This window comes from Rattus norvegicus, chromosome 19 (genome assembly GCF_021556685.1).
Source record: "Rattus norvegicus strain SHRSP/BbbUtx chromosome 19, alternate assembly SHRSP_T2T, whole genome shotgun sequence".
Lineage (NCBI taxonomy): Eukaryota > Metazoa > Chordata > Mammalia > Rodentia > Muridae > Rattus > Rattus norvegicus.
In genome coordinates this window covers 21,852,882-21,872,186 of record NC_141552.1, presented here as the reverse complement: position 1 = coordinate 21,872,186, position 19,305 = coordinate 21,852,882, and the positions used below count along the sequence as shown (strand labels likewise).

The 19,305-nt window shown below is 44.4% G+C and overlaps 1 protein-coding gene across 3 annotated transcripts in view; it reads right to left on the bottom strand.

Moving 5' to 3' along the window:
- LOC147999103 (disks large homolog 5-like) overlaps positions 1 to 10,530 on the bottom strand; it is a 98,154-nt gene extending 87,624 nt beyond the window's left edge. The window contains exons 1-3 of one of the 3 annotated variants that reach the window (XM_087596124.1): positions 10,326 to 10,517; positions 9,755 to 9,822; positions 9,034 to 9,100 (exon numbers count right to left, since the gene is read on the bottom strand). The gene's annotated coding sequence lies outside the window, so the exon portion shown is untranslated. Of the gene's footprint in view, positions 1 to 9,033; positions 9,101 to 9,754; positions 9,823 to 10,325 lie in introns of all 3 variants that reach the window. The other 2 variants (XM_087596125.1, XM_087596127.1) reach the window with 2 other exon arrangements.
- Positions 10,531 to 19,305: the final 8,775 nt, after the last annotated feature.

Genomic DNA, 19,305 nt, shown 5'->3' with positions numbered 1-19,305 from the left:
CAGGCTGGATGACGACACTCAGCTGACAATGTGGACATCTCAACACAGTCACTGGACAATGGCTGACACACTTGTCTGAAGACTGGAAATGTTTCTCGATCTTGGAGAGGAAAGAAGGACCCTCCAACTACACAGTCCTCTAAGGAAGTTTATTCAGGTGAGGGATGACAGGGACTGTTTTGTCTCATGTCACACATGTCAGTAGAAAATATCCTAGGTATTGGATGCCGCTGTTAGCATTAACAGAACAAAGCCCATAGTGTTGGGAAGGATAATAAATTATGAGTAGGATTAGAAAACCCCAAGCCTCTTCCAGGTTCTAGGAGAGCAAAAAAAAAAAAAAAATACCACGAAATACAGCATTAATGTGATAGTTTGGTTAAATCTAGTTACTAGTTTCTATTGTGATACCTATTGTCAGTGCCTGTGCCAACAGTGTGTGAATATCAGGTGTAGGTTTGTGGGGTTGAAAGAAAACACTTACACGGGTCACCCCTTTTTAGCGAGTGCCACCAAGGCTTTACTGAGATCTCCTTATATACCAAAGGCAAAAGCCGTGGAAAATCAACAAGGCAGGTGAAAATCCCCAAACAGGAAAATAGGACAAGTCTGTGTGGTGAAAGTTCCAGCCCAATCAGGGGCATAAACAGCTTCTTAAAAACAAGAAGCAGGAAAGCTCAGTGGGGAGGAAGGGTGCCATGGAAAATCCCAGCCCCAAATCAGGGGCTAAGAGCAGCTGTCAAAGGTGTAAACAATTTCTTCCTATAGCAGGCTGAAAGGCTCAGTGAGGGGGGAGGGAAACACCAAGGTAGGGCCCAACAGGAGCCTTCACTGGTGGCTCTAATGTTTCACTTTCCTCTGCCAACTGGCCTCCACACTGTTTCTAGCACCATAATGATTTCAAGTCTTCCTCCTAAGGAATTTTGTGGCAACCGTTGAATGCTAAGCACAAGGCTTCATGAGTGTTCCCCTAACACACACCCATGTTGCAACCTTCCATGCAGGCTATTTCTTGATGTGATTTCAAGCACCTGTACATAATAAGACAGGAGAACATTTTGACTGCATATTCAAACTGGTATTATTTCTCAGGAATTTTTAATGGCTAATATTGGTGAAGAAGGATAATTTGAGTTAGGATGAGACATTTTTGGGCAGGATTTGGAAGGAAACATTCATTTAGATGCATAGGAATTACTAAGGTTTTTATAATCAAGCCTAGAGGAAAATTTGGCTTTGGAAGCAGGAGGTGTTCAGTGGCTCTGCCCCGGGAAAGTCTCCTGGAAAGGGCACCTCAGCTTATGCTCAGTACAGGGAGAACATTAGCAGGGAGGCAAAGTCCTCTCCCCATGACATCTGCTGTCCCTTCTTGGACATTCTATTGTCTCCTAGAGAGTTCTGGCATCCTCTGCTATGTCACCAATGTTGTAGTGACAACCAGTGCCCTAGTTTCTCTCAGTCCGAGTCTGGCAGATACATCCTAAGACATGTTTTCCAGTCTTAGAAGTGTTTTGGGAGGGGCGAATGTCAATTGTGGAGAGACTAGGGTGAAGGAGTCTGACCTTTCGTCTCAAGGAAATGATGGACAAAGAAAGTGGTTCTGGGAATGTGGAGTAAGTTCTGGGCAGTGTCTTTTGAGCTTTCTGTGGAGGTGGGGTGGGGGGAGGGATGGTGGGCGTCCTGCAAGCTTAAGCTGACCTTTCTAGCAATTGGCCACAACAACTGGAGCATCTGCAAAGGAATTGAATTTCAATGAATATCACAATTCCTGAAAGTCATGGATTTCAGAACATTAATTTTCCTATCCCCAAAGAAAGGATATGGTAAGGCCAATGCTACTATTCTGTGAACTTCTGGCCTTTACTTTTAAAGTGGATTGGTGGCTTGTTTTTTGTTTGTTTATTTATTTATTTAGTGGGTAATATTATTTATTGCCAAAGTCAAACATCTGGGTTACATCCTGGGACCCACATGACAGAAGGAGAGAAATGGCTCCTGAAAGTTGTTTGGTCATGTACTGCACACACACACACACACACACACACACACACACACACACACACACACTCACACACACACACAGACACTCACACTCATACACACACAAACTTTTACGCAATAGTAATTTTTCTTAGAGTCTGATATAATTGGTTCTAATACAAAGACAGCCTGAGTGTAGTTACTATATGATTAAATAGTACTCATGCTCTCAGGAACAGAGTTTAAAGTTTATAGGTACCTAATAAACTTGCATTGGGACATATAAAGAACATTTAAATGTTCAGCAGAAATACAAAGAACAACTAATTTAATTTGTTAAAAGTGAAAGCTTATACAATTCTGAAGGTTTTTATGCTGGTTTTATTATACATGTAACTATGAAAAGAAAACATACATACTTGATCAATGAAATGAGGAAGAGTGATTTAATGAACAGAAAAATGGATGGTACTTCAAAATTTCCATGATTACATATTATCTATTTAATTCCCTCCACAACAGCAAGAAACGGACATTATTATTTATGCGACATTACAGATACATAAACCGAGAAAATATTGTTTGGCCTGATTTTCTGAGCTTCCTTAAAGGTTTAGTTAATTGACAGAACTGTCCTTTAAAATTAGGGTCCATATTCTTCTGTTTTAAATGTGTGACACTTTTATCTTTTTTTCTCCATCTTTATTAAATTGGGTATTTCTTATTTATATTTCAATTGTTATTACCTTTCTGGGTTTCCAGGCAAACATCCCCCTTACCCCTCCCCCTCCCCTTCTCTATTGGTGTCCCCTCCCCATCCTCCTCCCATTACCACCCTCCCCCCAACAATCCCTTTCACTGGGGGTTCAGTCTTGGCAGGACCAAGGGCTTCCCTTTTATTTCTAGTGGGTGCTGCTCTCCCTGCTCCGTGGGAAGTGGATGGGGGAAGGCCCGGGCCTGAGCTGAGTTGGAACTGGGGTAGAAAGGCATAGGGCCTCCTAGGTGAGAATGCCAAACCACCACTGCTGCTGCAGCCACCATGGAGAAGCCCTTGTTCCTGCTGCAGGGAGGAGAGTCTGGTGCCCACAAGATGGCTGAAGGGGAGCTGAGAGTGGACAGCTTCATCACCCGCCTGCTGGAGGTATGAGGATATCGTCCGGGAAAAATTGTGCAGATGACTGAAGCAGAAGTCCAAGGGCTGTGTATCACGTCTCGTGAAATCTTTCTTAGCCAGCCAACAGCTGTGAACACAGGTTTCTTTTGGAGAGCAGGCCTGTGCAGGCCCAGAACCCAGGTGGGACAGTTCAAGCTACCCTTTTTCCATGGCCAATCTCAGATCATATTCAGAAAGTATTTCTTGGGCTAAAGAGATGGCTTAGTGGTTAAGAGCACTGACTGCTCTTCCAGAGGTCCTGAGTTCAAATCCCAGCAACCACATGATGGCTCACAACCATCTCTAATGAGATCTGATGCCCTCTTCTGGTGTGTCTAAAGACAGTCACGGTGTACTTGTATATAATAAATAAATAAATAAATAAATAAATAAATAAATAAATAAATCTTAAAAAAAAAGAGTATTTCTTCCAGGTGATGGATTTCCAATTTATGGAATTGAACTAACTTACTCATGGTGGAAGTGACACAGAGAGTTAAAGTACAGAAGGAATAATCCAGAATGTCCACCAACAGTTGCTGTCACACCAGGACTTTTAAAAGCTCAGCTGCTAGAGAAGCAATGTAGTCTTTGGTTATTCTCAAGCTTAGGTCTTCTAGTCATTATAAGCTGACCATGACACAAAAAGAGTCATCTATATCAAAATAGAGAATAGTAACTAGATTCACACCACACTATCACATCACTACTGTATTTGAGGTTCTCAGTTAATATCTAAGAACCTGGAAGAGGCCTGGGTCTTGCTACACATACTCATAATTTATGTCCCCATTGTCAACTGAGATTCTTCATGCAGCCTGGGGTCAAGGAGGTCATCCCACAAAGCACAAAACACCCATCTCAGATAAACATGTATGGTTTATTGAATCCAAAACATCCATGAATTTCAGGACACAATTAAATGTTGAAACCTAAGGATAATAGATAGAGAAGAGAATTAAGATTTCTAGTTCATAGATCCAGTAAACACCTTCAACAAATCATAGCAGCAAACTTCCATAAGGTAAAGAAAGAAAAGGCCATAAAGGTACAACAAGCCTACAGAACATCAAACTAATTGTACCAGAAAAATTCCTCCATTCACATAATAATTAAAACGCTAAATGCACAGATCAAGAAAGAACATTAAAAGGGGTAAGGTATAAATATCTAGTAACAAATAAATTCAGACGTATCTGAATTACACCAGACTTCTCAACAGAGATTCTAAAAGTCAGAAAATCTTGGGCAGATGTAATGCAGACACAGGCTCCTATATCCAGCATAATCCTCAATCACCATAAAAGGAGGAACCAGGATATTTCATGACAAAACCAAATTTAAACAATTCTTTTCTGTAAGAAAGCACAACTGAGGCTAATAGGAGGAAAACTCCAAGACAATGAACTAAACTATACCCAAGAAAAACCAAGAAATTAATCTTCTCTCAATAATTTAAAAAAAGAGAAGCACACAAACATAATTTCACCTATAACCAGAAAAAGAAGAGAAAGCAGCAATCATTGGCTTTAATATCTGACCAGATCCTCTTTCCCTAATCCCCAAGCTCCCAGGGGCCAAACTGCCAGCCAATGTGTATGCAAGGATGCTCTATAGTTCAAGGTGAGGCCTGTTGCCCACCAAAGGCAGATCCTAGAGGTGTGAGGTGGGAATGGATATGTGTGGGTGGGGGAGCACTGTCACATAGGCAAAGCTGAGCAGAAATGGGATGTAAATTTGAAGAGGGGAGTCTGGAAAGCAGGACAACAGTTGAAATGTAAATAAATAAAATAACCGATTAATAATAATAGCCAAAAATAAAATAACAAGTAAAAAGGTAAATGAAAATTAAACCAAACCAACCAAACAAACAAACAAAAATCCCTGTAGTGTATTGGTCTAATTCTGCTTGTATTTTAATGCTAATTTGTGGAACTCAGGACTGGTTAACCCCAAATAACTGACCCTGATCCAGTTAACTGTGATTATAAAGAAGCCAACAGCCAACAGCTACACAGCAGAGAGATGGGGGAGGTGAGCTTTGAGGGCTTTGCTAGAGAAGATCATGAGGAGGGAAGAAGGAAGAAGAAGCTGCCATAGAATAAAGGAAGAACGTGTGATGGAGAGGAGAGAGGAAGAGGACAGCAGCCATGGTTAAGGGAGAGGAGATCCTGGTCCTGAGGGCTGTCCAAGTGGAACAAAGAGCAGCCAAGATGCTACACAGCCTGTAAGAGTTAGCGTTATTGTTTGGAAAGTAGATCTGATACCATGGAGGGCAGGCAGCTGCCCAGCTACTGTGCTGACTAATGCACACTAAAATAAATTTAACACAATATGTATAACCAGTAAGACAGCTCTCTAGAGGATCCTAAAAGGAATACTTTAGTTTGAAGGGAAGGACAAAATACCAGAGAACACTAAACTCAATATCTAGGGTGGTGGGGCATGAATTCTGCCATGGTCTGAACTCAGAAAGGTGGGGTGGGAGAAACATATCTGGTTAAATAGTCCACCCACATTGTGTCAATGTGATTTAATCTAAGGACAAAGAAGTGGAGCATCTCTCACGGCTTTCTTCTAACCCCTTGAAAGGATCACTGGGGTGTGGCCTCAGTACTTCATACTTCTTGCTAGGTCAGGGAAACTCAGGGAAGCTTGAGATTGTCATAGCACAGCATTAGGCTAGATATACTGAGTAGATGATACTAAGTTGTTCAGATGGTGATATCCATTTGCATGTGTTCTTAATGTGGACCTAAGGAAAGAGAGATCAAGGTCCTTAGAATAGAAGGAACATTCCCAGTCCTTTTCTACCATTCCAGACTGAAAGGCTGGTAGGGAGAAAGTGGTAAATAATAAAGAATTAATAGATGATGCTTTGAATGAAGGGTTGGTTTTTGTGCTGGTTTTAGACAGGGTCTCACGTATCCATGTTGCCCTCACCCTGGCTGGCCCGGTTCACTTTGAAGTCAGTGCTTCCATTTCCAATAGACAGTCTTACAAGAGGGGCCTCCGAGGTCTCTGAGGACAGCATTAGCCTTTGACAGTTGAGGTGTGTAACCCACAACTATAGTTTTAGCCACTTTGTTCCATGTCTACCAGCTATTTCAGATTGTTGCTGTTCTATGCCTGACAATCAAGGACACATAAAAATAACCTGATAGAGAGCAAGGACATGGTGATCACATCCTTGCCTCTGCTGTATGTTCTGGATGAGGTTTGTTAAAATTCCAATATTGCAAAAAGCTTTATATAGGGCCCATCACATTAAGGGTCACTATGCACTGTTTCATCTAAAATGGCCTAATCAGAACTGACCGCCAGACAACACTTCCTGCGAAGTTCCTATGAGAAGCTTAAGTTTTTTGTGTTTTTTCTTCTTCCTTCCTTCCTTTCTTTCTTTCCTTCTTTCTTTCTTTCTTTCTTTCTTTCTTTCTTTCTTTCTTTCTTTCTTTCTTTGCTTTATAGGTTTAGAGGAATGTATTTTGGGCCACGGATCTGCCCCTAGTATCTTAGCTATGGATGTGATCAATCAGTGTTAGTGTATGCATTCAATAAAATGTCCATTTTTGACTAAGGTAGATGCTTCTGTGTTTTGTGGGGTGACCCATTGTCAATGTGTAGTGAGTTGGGGCCCTGGGTATGGTCGCATACCCCCAGGACACAGGGGGTGCAGAGCAAAGGCAGAAGAAACTGCACGCAGTTGCAAGCTTTATTAATCCTTATTAAGCTAAGAATATGCATTACTACAATTTTCATTGTGTCAAGATACCATAAGATTATTATTCCCAGGATACCAGGAACAATGAGGGAAGATTAAACAAAGAAAGACGAATAAACGAAAGCTTCTCCTAAAGATATTCATATAACAAATAACCTCTCTTATTATAATCAAAATATACTCACCATTACCAAGAGAGCGTTAGAACCACTTCCACAAAACGGGACACAGCAGAACATAATTTAAGGCCAAGTGAGAAAAACATTTTCTTTTCCAGGGCGGCATTCCAGACCCTACTTGAATCTGGCACCAGGCCTTTCTTGACCCTGCCTGGGAGCTGCATCTCTATGTCTTAACAATTCCTTCTTTTTTCTTTTGTTTTAAAGTAACACTTTACATAACATAGCTAAAGGTCCTTGTAGGGGTTTAGTCATGTAAAAATAAAGCAACATAATACATAATGTACATAAGATTATGGCAAAACTAGCTCCTCCCATGCTATGGAAAATCCTTTGAAGCCAAGCCTTGGGATCTAATCCTGTCAATTGATCAGCCAATAATTTCGCTATTTCCATAGGGGTAGTATCTTCTAGCTGTTTACCAAAAGACATTCGAACATCATATTTCAAGGCATTAATTACTTTTGAAGCACTTTCATTACCCTCTAAATAGGCTTGAATTAACTTCCAATCATGTTCTGTGTCATTATCCATATATTTACTAACACAAAATTGGTAGGATTTCATCATGATAAGCAATATAAACCCGATAACTGGCATTGGCTGCAGCAGAAGAAACCATGAGTAAAACACACATTGCTGAGAATAAGTGCTCAGCAGTAAAGGACTTTCCTGAAGGAGACAAAATTATTCCTTTCAGTGCTTAATCGCTTCACCTGACCCCACATAGGTAATAGGGTTGTCACTGCACGGATCCTTATCCATTGTTGTTTGTGGACACTAAGAGAAGCCAGGGCCTCAGTAATGGAGGACACCTCCTCATCTCCTGAGAACATCCATCAGGAGAAAATGTAGCTGGTTTAACTGGATTCCTTTGAGGGTAGGGAGCAGTTCTTATTATTCTGTGCTTGGATCCATCTCCCGGGTAACCAGAATAGTCTCCCATCCTGTAATGAGACAAAACCCTCTCCCCTACATACAATGATGTCCCTTCCTGTCATTCAGCATCCCGGGCAATTTTTATCCATACTGTCTGTTCCATGCCTTCTGGGGGGAAGTTCAACAAAGTGTCTATCTGCTCTTGATATAACTTCACCTTGTGGTAAATTAAGAAAATTAATAACGTATAATGCTTGTGCCATATAGCTCTGGGACTGCTCTGCAAACTCCATTCAGGTTGCATAAGGCCATCTCTTTTCCCCCGTTTTAATTTTATAATTTGTCATTTCAGGGTATGGTGAATTCTTTCAACAAAAGCTTGTCCTTGTGTATTGTGTTCTGTACCAGTAATATGTACAATATGATATCATTGACAAAATTGTTTATATTGATAAGAAATATATGTTGGTCCATTATCAATTTTAATTTTAGAAGGCAGTCCCATAACAGCAGAAGTTTCCAATAGATGCTGTATAACATGAGCAGTGCGTACTCCTGGCAATGGTGTAGCCCACACAAATTTTGAAAAATTATCTATGATTACATCTATATGTGAAAGGCGACCAAACTCAGAAATATGGGTTTTATCGATCTGACACGATGTATTAAGTTGCATCCTTCTGGGATTAATTTGAGATGGAACACATTTTATACGTGAAGACTGACACATAGGACAATTAGCAATAATTTGTTTGGCTTGAGAATAGGGAAGCTTATATTTAATATGTAAATATCCTGTATTGGCATGATTATGACTGTGTTCTTCTGGGGTAGCAAATGCCACTAATTGATCTACCATATGATTGCCAAGTGTTAAAGATTCTGGAAATTTTGAATGTGATCTAGTATGTGTAATGAATATTCTAGAGTTTCATAATAACAATAGTCCTTTAATATGTGAGAATAACATTTAATATAGGCTTAGATGTAGAAACAACAGCAGTCGCAATATTCTGTACTACTCCTACAACATAAGCGGACTCAGCTATAATATTTTTACGGCATGAGTAAAATCCTGGAATACATTAATTACCGCTAATAATTCATTTTGTTGTACTGACCCAAAAGAAGATTCTTGTCCCCAAAATTAATCTTTGGTCCAATAAGCCATCTTGGTGTTAGAGCCATCTGTAAACACAGTAAAGGCTGATGGTAATGGATCAACAGAAATTAGTGTATTTATCAATTTTTTTTTGTTTTTTAAAGCAATCCCACAATTTACTATGGGGAGGATGAAATTCAATATTTCCAGTGTAAGAAATCATGGCTAATTGAAAAACCTCAGACATCTGCATTAAATATTCCACTTTATCTTTGCTTAATGGGAAAACAATAGCAGCACAATCATATCCCCACAGAGTAACAGGTCTGTGTATGCCTTGCTGAATAATTAAAGAAATTTGTTCCTCATAATTTGTTAATGTTTGGTTAAAGTTTTATTTAATATATATCCATTCTAAAGGCAACTCATCCTGAGCGAAAGTGCCTGTAGGATATTCAAGAGTATTTAAACATATAATTTAATAACTCTATCTGGATCAATATGTGCCAACTATCCATCTTTCCATTTTCAGAAAAGATACCCTTGCATGCCTTCATATAAGCATTAATATCCCCAGCCTCCTTTATAAGTAATAACGCTCTCCTGTACTCTTCATTAGCATTTTCAAAAGCAAGCATTTGCAGCAGTTGTCCTCCAGCTTCCTCTCCTACCACTGTTCTTTCCAATATTAATTTTAATATACATAAAAACTTAATATATGGTTCATAGAAAGCTACTACCTTTTTCAACCAACCAGTATCATCCTTTATAATAAGTCGGTTGGGCCACACCTTGAATCGATGCTGGCCTAATTATAGGAAAAGAAAAAGCAGGTGAATTCGTCATTATCATCGTGTGAATCTAATGGTCAACATGCCATCCTCGGGAAAAGACTTAGAAAAACCTGCTTCAGGCAGTGGTGCAGAGGGCAAAACTTTTACTTTCGTTTTGTCTTAATGAAGCTGTAGCTTCTTGTTCTGTATCGTTATTACCCTGTCTGCATCCATGGCCTTGAACACAGTAAAAATTACAGCCCAAAGAGACCAGAAATTGGAATCTTTTTGCCCTGCCTGACAGCCTTTTTCTCCTTAACTTTCACTTTGACCCAGATATCAGAATCCCTGGAACCCTCATAAGGGAACCAAGGAGTGTACTCTTGCTGTCTCTAAACACTTTTCTAAACCAGACTGATAGACATGAATTCCCTGCACTCTTAAAGATGCTTAAGCATAGCCAGATGAAGAGAAGATTTATCTTGTCCCATTTCCTTGTAATAAAATGTACTTACCTTATCTGACTGTCCAGACTTACCTTCAGGGACCCTGTTCCAGTGCCATAGGTCGACGTCTAGGGTGTTGGGAGCCCTGCGTCCGGTCGCATTCCTTTCTGTGTTTCCTGATGCTCAGTGGCCATGCCACTCCAGCATGCTTTGAAATGAACCAGTCCGCAACCACCACCACCACCACCACCACCACCACCACCAGCACCACCACCACCACCACCACCACCACCACCACCAGCACCACCACCACCACCACCACCAGCACCACCACTAATTTGGTTTTGTAAATAAAGTTTTATTGACATCGCTATACTCAGCATTTACATCCTGTTCAGTGCTGCTTCTGGCTGCAGCTGCAGGGCTTAGGAACCACAGAGCCCTTTAAGCTCCCAGAGCTGAGAGCATTGACCTTTTGCCTTGTTTGTGAAAGAGGTGACTGACCCCTGTGCTCGAGGTTGCCTTTCCGTGCCCCTTAACCCATAGCATAGGTCTCTGTGCCATCCTCTCCCTTTGCTATGGTGTGCACTTCCTGGTACATTTCCATTAGCTCTTGACATTTCCAGAGCATTGGGTCTTGCAAATTGAATTTGCATGGCACCAGGAATAGACCTGATGGCAGGGTGTGGGACACTCCCTATGGGGACCCTGCCCAGGGGCATAGGCTTACTTTTCCAGTCAACTCCCTGAACAGTGAGCCTTTGTGGGACAAGGTACTTCACGACATGACTTGACCTCTCTGCAGTGCACCCAATCCCTGCTTGGCTCAGATGTCCCCCAGAGAGGTTGTGTGAGTGTCCCCAGTAGAGGCAGCACTCTGTGTGGTGGCATTGACATGGCATCCAGGAAAGTCAAAACCAGAGAGACATGTCGGGCAGTTGGAAGCAGATGTCTGCGTCCATGGAGAGAAGGATGGACTAGACACTCCTACAGGGGGTGAGCTGAGAAGCACTTCCTTGGCTTTTTCACAGCCGTGTAGGCTGCATGCCATGCTGTGTACCCATGCTGTGCTGAAGCCCCAGACTTTGAGTCTCCCACAGCTGCTGTGTCCTGGGGCCATGGTAGGATTAAGCAGACTTCAGCAGGAGAAAGGTGAAAACCCTGGTTGCAGGGTGGGGATGGCACAGTCATAACACTCCTGCACATGAGGCCCCTGACTTAGAGCCGTATAGCAGCTGTGACAAGCCAGCTCTGGTGACACTCATCTGCAATGCCATGCCATGGGGGGTAGAGGCAGTAGGATCAGTTGTTTAATTATCCTTGGCTACACGGCAAGTTCGAGGCCAGCCTGGGCAACATTGTCTATGAAAATAAGACAAAACTAGGTCTTGACTCTGAGCATCACTGCCTGTACCTGGCACGGTTGCCCCACCCCAGGTAAGAAACCCCTCTGTCCAGAGGCCATAACTGCAGGAGACTCCCTGTCCAAGTGTCTATACAGCGCCCTGCTTGACTGTTCTGTGCTGAGGCCCAACCACACTCTCCTCAACTGGAAGGACATGGGAGAGGCTGTTTCTGTGAGGTCCCGGGCCCTGAGACGGCCAAGAATAAACCCTGTCCTTGGGAAAGCCATGGAGACTAGGAAGCCACGGGATCTCTGCAAACACCAGGGCTGGCAGGGGACTCTCATCCTCTACAGCAGCTGCTCTCAATCTGTGGGTTCTACATCAGCGCTCCTGCACACCAGACATTTACACTACAGTTCCTCACAGTAACAAAGTGACACTCATGAAGTAGCTCTCCAATAAGTTTATGTTGGGATGACAACGACATGAGGAACTGAAATAAAGTGTCACAATTTTAGGAACGATAAGAACTGCCATTCTATAGGAACCCAGGCATCTGCACTCGGTATCTGGAAGTGTGATAGACTAGGCTTCACCCTCAGCGATGCCAGCATGTGGGCACCAAGCCCAGGTTCCACCCCAATGCTTCCTGGATATGTGCAGGCCTGGTTCCATCAAGAAGTAATAAAGGAACCCTTGGCAAAAAACACTGGGTACCAAACAGGTCAGGAAAAGACATCCCCTCTTCTGCAACTCCTCTCAGGACGGCTAGTCTTCCCAGGAGGCCCTGGCTATAACCAAACCTTGTCTCCCAGTGCTTGCCCATTGGTGTCTTGGCCATATTCAGATTTGAAGACTTTGAACAGAATAGCTTCCAGCAGATTTGCATCAATGAATCCAACAAGCAGTTGCAGTCGTACTTCACCCAGCACATCTTCAAGCTGGAGCAGGTGAGAGTGGACACCTATTCCCCAGCCCAGCCCAGCCATAACCCTGAATGTCAGCTGTGTCCCTCAGTATCAGCGGGATGGGGCCAGGGCACCCTAAGTTCCCCAGGACCTAAAGCTATGTCCTTGAACTCAGTGCCATGCTCAGCCCTTCCCGCCTCTTTCAACCCTTCTGGAAGCTCAACTGCTCCTGCAGCAAGGCAGCAGTGTGCACATTCTGTCACGTCATTTGTGTGTGTCTACAGGAGGTCAGAGCCTGTCCCCTCTGTTCCATTATTTTGCTTTATTTGCCTTTCTGAGGAGGCAGCACCCACAGGTATGGGAGGCAGCCACATGCATATTCTGCAGCCATGTCTGATTCCTCTGAGGCTCAGTCCCACTTACACACCTACCCTCCAACCTCCCCACCCCGTGTCACCCCTGGGGCTCTGTAAACCTTCCTGCTTTCTGTCTTTATATAATTGGTGACACTGCTGCCCTCAGTGGTGTCATACAGTATTAGTTTGTTTTTGCACTGCCTAGAGGTCTGACTTAGGAGAATGGCTACCATTCTCATTCCTGTTCAAGGGTCAAAATCTGAATCCTATGTAAGGCTGAATAATATTCCAGCACATGGCTGGGCCATGTTGAATTCACACAGTCACCTATGGATTTTATGTTTTGGCTTGTAAACACACACGTATAAGACTCAAGTGACACCCAAGTGGAGAATTGCTGGAGTCCTCCATGGCTTTCTGAACCGTCTGAGAGACCATCCTGTCCACAGTGTATAGGGCACCATCTACTCATAGCTCACACAGCATGAGGAGATTAGTGAGGGTTAACCTGGCTTCTCTGTCTCCTACTTTCTGCCACACTAGCCCTAGCATCTTTCTGTATTGCAGTGAATGTTTAGAACCCAGGAGGATGGCAGCTTCCTTGCTCAAATATAGCAAGTTCCTCCTTGCCTGCTTTGAGACTGAGTCTCATGCAGCCCAGGCTGGCTTTGAACTCACCATTAGTTAAGATGGCCATGAACTCCTGGTTCTTGGGCGTCAGACGTCTCTGAGTGCTGGGTGACAGGTATGCACCACTCTTAAGTCCTGCCACTGGGACAAGAGTGAGCAGAGCCAGCTCTGAAGCACACACTTTGCTGGTGTCAGTGATGACTGACTTATGATCCTGTCTTCCTTGCCCATGGACCTTCTCCTTGGTGCATGCCATCCTTCCTCCCTGTGACTCATGGGGACACCAAGCCTGAGGATGTCAGGAAGAAGTTTACTTACTTCACTGGTTTGGAGGCTGTTAGGTTCCTGCGTCAGTAGGTGAGATTCAAGCTAGAAGGTTTGTGGCATGAGAAACTGGAACAGAACTGGAATGGCAGGAACAATCGTCGCCTGGCTCTGAGAAGACCAGGTGGGCAGAAACTCATTGTTGGGCAGGTAGTGAGCTCAAGTCCAGGCTGGGCATTGCTCAGCACATGTGAACAGGTGTGCTTACATGGACATGTGTTTCCCCCACATGGTCACCACTTATCCAGGCACGGTGAATACTCCAAGGAGCTTTTTATGTTTTAACATTGTGTGTGTTTGTGTGTCCATACATACATATACACACATACATTCGTACATATACACGAATACACATACCTGAAAACACATGCATATACATGACCTTACACATTCATGCTCACACACACATATATACACACCTACATGCATACACACACATACACACATATACACACATACACACATACATGCATACACTCATACACATATACATACACACACACACACATACAATACATATACACACATACAAATACACCTATACACACATATAGACAGACATATACACACATATACATATACACGTATACACATACATGCATACACACATTCATATCCACACGTACATACAGACATATACATATATACTCACATACATGTAAGCACATGAGTGGAAGCCAGAGGACAGCTTGTCCCTTGGTTCTCTCCTTTTTACCACGTGGGTCCTGGGGATTGAGTCAAGCTCATCAGACTTGACAGCAAGCCCCTTTAACTGTAGAGCCCTCTTGTTGGCTGCCAGTCACCTCTTTCCACAAATTCTATCCATGGTGGGATGTTTAGAGTTGTTATTCTCATGATTCCTTCAGCAATAGCGCAGACATCATTTACACTGCATTAGGAGTTATAATTCATGTAGATGTCAGGAGAGCTGGAGGCGTGGATCAAGAAGAGAGCCCACTTTCAATGTCATTATGTGGTATTGCCTTAGGCCCTTTTATACACTCCCCTGGCTTTGTCTGAGTATATGTTTGAGGGCTCTCTATGACTGTGCAAAGAAGTAAGAGCTAGGGCTGGGCCACAAAATAGGAAAGTACTTGTTCATCCAAAAACAAAAACAAAAAACAAACAAACAAACAAACAAACAAAAATAGCTTAGGGGTGAAATATTGGTGCTAGTGCTGAACTACACAGCCAGTAGGTATTTTTCTAAGTAAATAACACAATATTAGGGATGACAATATGATCAAATATCCTACAACTTAAGTTTGCAATGTTACCTACATTTTATAAATCAAGTCTGACCACCGTTTTGGTTGTTTCCAATCATGTCTGAGTGCATCATCACGGGAATCCCAAGGAAAATCAGAAATGGGTTCTTGAAGCTGTTGCACAGGGCCAGTATAGACCTGAATACCACAGAGGAAACCTTGATTCTTATCACAAGGGATCATTCACCATCCCTCTTGTCACACAACTTATGACAAGACGTCACCTTTCCTAAACTTAGCCTTTTTCCCACGTGCTGCAGAAGGGAAGATCTGGTGTCAAGGGGTCTGGACTCAAACCACAGGAACACTGAATTCATTTAAATAGGTGTAGTTTATTAATGCAGGGAACCCTGAAATGGTGGCTACTTTAATACAGCCTAAACCGGGTGTGCATGGTTTCTGTAAGGTCACCACTACAGAGAGCGGGAAAAGCTTCAGTAGTCACATGGATGTGATCAATCAGTGTTAGTCATGCCCTTCCAGCATGGTAGACTGCAGGTTGTCTGTCCCCATCACTTTGCTCTCTTGTGCCCAAACAATGCCAAGGTCAGGGCCGTTGAGCCGTGAGGCAGAGGCTCACCACCCTCAGTGCTGCCTACGACCCCTAAGACTGTCTCTTTCGGGTGTGTGCGTGCTGGACACTCATGGATCCTGAGATCTCCGCAGCTGAGGGGAAACAGTACCGGAGCCATTGCAATGTGGGCACACATTTGGTTGTGGAGCTGGGCCACTCTTTGACTTTTGGTGAGTGGAGAGACAACTGTTGGCTGAGCCTTTGGTGAACCGGATGGCCCCTGGCCACGTCAGGAGTCAGCAGTATCAAAGCTGGCCAACCAGTGTTTTATGTTCCATTTTGTCATCGCTGTACAGTGTTCTGATGCCACAGCACATGGCTGGTCTCAATCTCCCCATGTGGCCACAATCCCGAATTGATATGGCCTCCACTTCCCAAGTGCCACTGGGATTTCTGTAGAACCCCTAAGGCAGCAGCAAGCAGGAGCTCCTGACTATTCCCTCCCTGCTCTCTGGATCTGCAAGTCGTTCTGTGTACATATGGCTATGTCCTCATATACTCTTGATGCCATGATACCTTAATAAACACTTGAATCATGCCCTGATGGCATGATGGCAGTTTTCAACTGCTACCTGACACCATCTATAATCGCCTGGGAAATGAGGGACTGTGTGGATCAGACTGGCCTTTGAGCATGACTATGCGTGACTGTCTTCGTTGCTGTGGGAGATGCCAGGCAACCTCTTTTCTGATCCTAGAGTCCCTATACCCAGCCACTTGTCCCCTCTACAGCCAGACCCTACTTCTGCTCCTAGGCACTGTCTTGGACTTCCTTCCCTCAGGTGGCTTCTCTCCTTTGGTTGCTACAGAAACCTGTTATGAGGAAAGGAACAGGGAGTTAAGAGTTCAAAGCCATCTTCCCACTGATGTTCTTTCTCAGAGGTCAGTGGGACACTTAAAGAGTTTTGTGTATACATTTTATTAAGCAAGGGACAATCATGCATCAGACACAGGAAACTAACAGCACATCTACCGGACCTCCTTCAACACCTGGGCATCTCTTCTGGCCTGTGCTTCTGTGTGCTGAAACCTGGGGACCAACTTCCTGTGGTGTTTCCCAGGATGACTATGCACATTACTACACTGGCGTAAATCCTCAAAACTCACAAACAGCAACAGGACCGCCACAGGAACGGTTCTACATCAACAGATACCACAGACCAGCAAGCAGAAGCATGGGAGGGTGGTGCTGTGGTTCACACACTTCTCTTTCATCACTAGGGCAGGTGACCCGCTGAAGAAACAAGGAGGCAGCAGGATGGAAGAGGAGAATTAAAACCCAGTCCTTGCATTAAACACTCAAGCACATTTAGACTAGAAGAGAGAAGTTTGCCAAGAATGAGGGCCACTTTGGACATCCATCATCAATAGCCCTGGCTGTCTAGGCCAGCATCAGATACAGCAGTCTCCAGGCAGCTTTCCGCCAGGCCCTCAAGGGCACTAAGAGCATTAACCATGAAAAATAGAACAAGATCTCTGCCTCTTGCCTGCCTGACAGCCAAGCATGTGTATGCCCTGGCTATGCTCACGCTGGGACCCCTGCTACATATTAAGATATAGAGACCTGATAGTTGATTAGGACCCTGTTCCAAAAGGAAGTCACCGGATATTTCCCTCTGGCATCCATATGTGCATGCATGGTTGTACAAGCTGGTAGAATCTCTCTCTCTCTCTCTCTCTCTCTCTCTCTCTCTCTCTCTCTCTCTCTCTCTCTCTCTCTCACACACACACACACACACACATTCAAGTTTTGAAGCACAGCAGAAGAATCTCTGGGACTCTAAGCCTGACCAGCCTCATCTGTGAGCCACAGCTTCTGTGTGAGTGCTCCTTTGTGTGAGAGGCATAGGGTGACTGAGGAAGGTTGCTGGTGTCCATCCCTGGCCTGCATGTGCATGCATACAGAGACATGGACACATGCACATGCTGAGTTCCCCTCATCCAATCCTGAAATCTGAAAACACTGAATTTCAAATCCAGGCATTCTCCTAACCTACACCTTCCCTCAGGAATTGGAGATGAGGCCTTGCAAGAATCCTCAACCAGTGAGACTGGCCCAGACCTTCTGAGATCCATTCTGCCCCAGGAGAACACAGCAGGTGGTATCAGGACAACACAGAAACTCAAGACTCCAGCCTGCTGCAGGGACCGCCTGCTGGGTTAGGAGAAGACTCAGCATCAGGTTCCTGAACGAAAACATCACCTCTGAACACACGGGGTCGCTGTGGTTATGCCTTCAAGGCATCTTCAGCAGCAGCTTAAATGGACTAGGGATGACTATGGGAATCTGCCTGCAGGGTGATGTGGGAATCCTTTTGCTAAGGCTTGATCGCTAGATGTTGCCACAGAAACCCTTGAACTCTTCTTGGAGTACAGTCCAGGCAGAGGCTGATCACAAAACATTCTGATTATGAACGGAGTTTAACAGATAATCTGGAACCTGAAGGCCACAGGCCCAAAGGTCTGCACTGCAGGGGTGAGGCATCACTGCAGGGATGACCACACAGTGCAGGGGTGAGGTGTCACTGCAGGAATGACCACACACTGCAGGAGTGAGGTGTCACTGCAGGAATGACCACACAGTGCAGGGGTGAGGTGTCACCGCAGGGATGACCACACACTGCAGGGGTGAGGCGTCACTCAGGGGATGACCACCCACTGTAGGGGTGAGGTGTCACTGCAGAGGTGACCACACACTGCAGGGGTGAGGTGTCACTGCGGGGATGACCACACACTGCAGTGGTGAGGTGTCACTGTGGGGATGACCACACTGCAGGGGTGAGGTGTCCCTGCAGGGATGACCAGGAAGCTGACTGAGCTCCTCAGGGCTCTCCCTGTCCTGAATGTGCTTCCCTTCTAGGTGAGCACTGCAGCTTTCAGGGAGCTGGAGGCCTGTGTGGGCAGCAGTAGAAACTGCTAGCCTTGTTATTCACAGCTGAAACTATCACACAGGACATTCCAGAAGTGAACGCCACCAAAGTGGGGCCTTTCACAGCATTCTGGGTAGGATGGCAAAAGCCCCATGACAATTTCGCCTGTGATCCATACCAAATGTCTGCTGTCAGTGCCTGTCTCTTGGGAGCCACTGGATGATTCAGGGGATGGTCCTGAAGAAAAGGCTTGGCAAAATTGAGGTCTCCAAAGCAAGAGGAGCAGTGAAGAGGTGCAGGGGCCGTAGACCATGGAGACTGACATAGGCTGATGCTAGATACCCAGACTCATCCCTGTGTCCAAGCCTGGATGTCACAGAGGCACCTGGTAAAGGCCCCAACAGTGTCCTCCAGGATTCCACTGTCTCCCTACTTGCCCTTCACCTCACCCACTTCCTGTGGTTCTGGGAGTCAAGGACTTCATCACCTTTTTCGTTTTCTTGTCATATTGCAGGTACTGTGACTCGACCACTCTTCCTCCTGCAGGAGACACATCGTGTGTCATAGGATACGACTGCTGCACCAGGAAGACCCATAGCATAACCAGGACCCTGCAGTGAAAAGCAGGACTGGCCCTTCATGCTGAATGACAGGAAAAGCACCCGGCCTTCTCTTTGTTGCAGACTGGATTCCTCAGCCTTCCTGTTATGAACAGGGCACTAGTACCCTTCACAGGATACTTAGTGTTTATAAGACATTTATAGAATTCATCTTGTATATAGGCCATTGGGCTAGG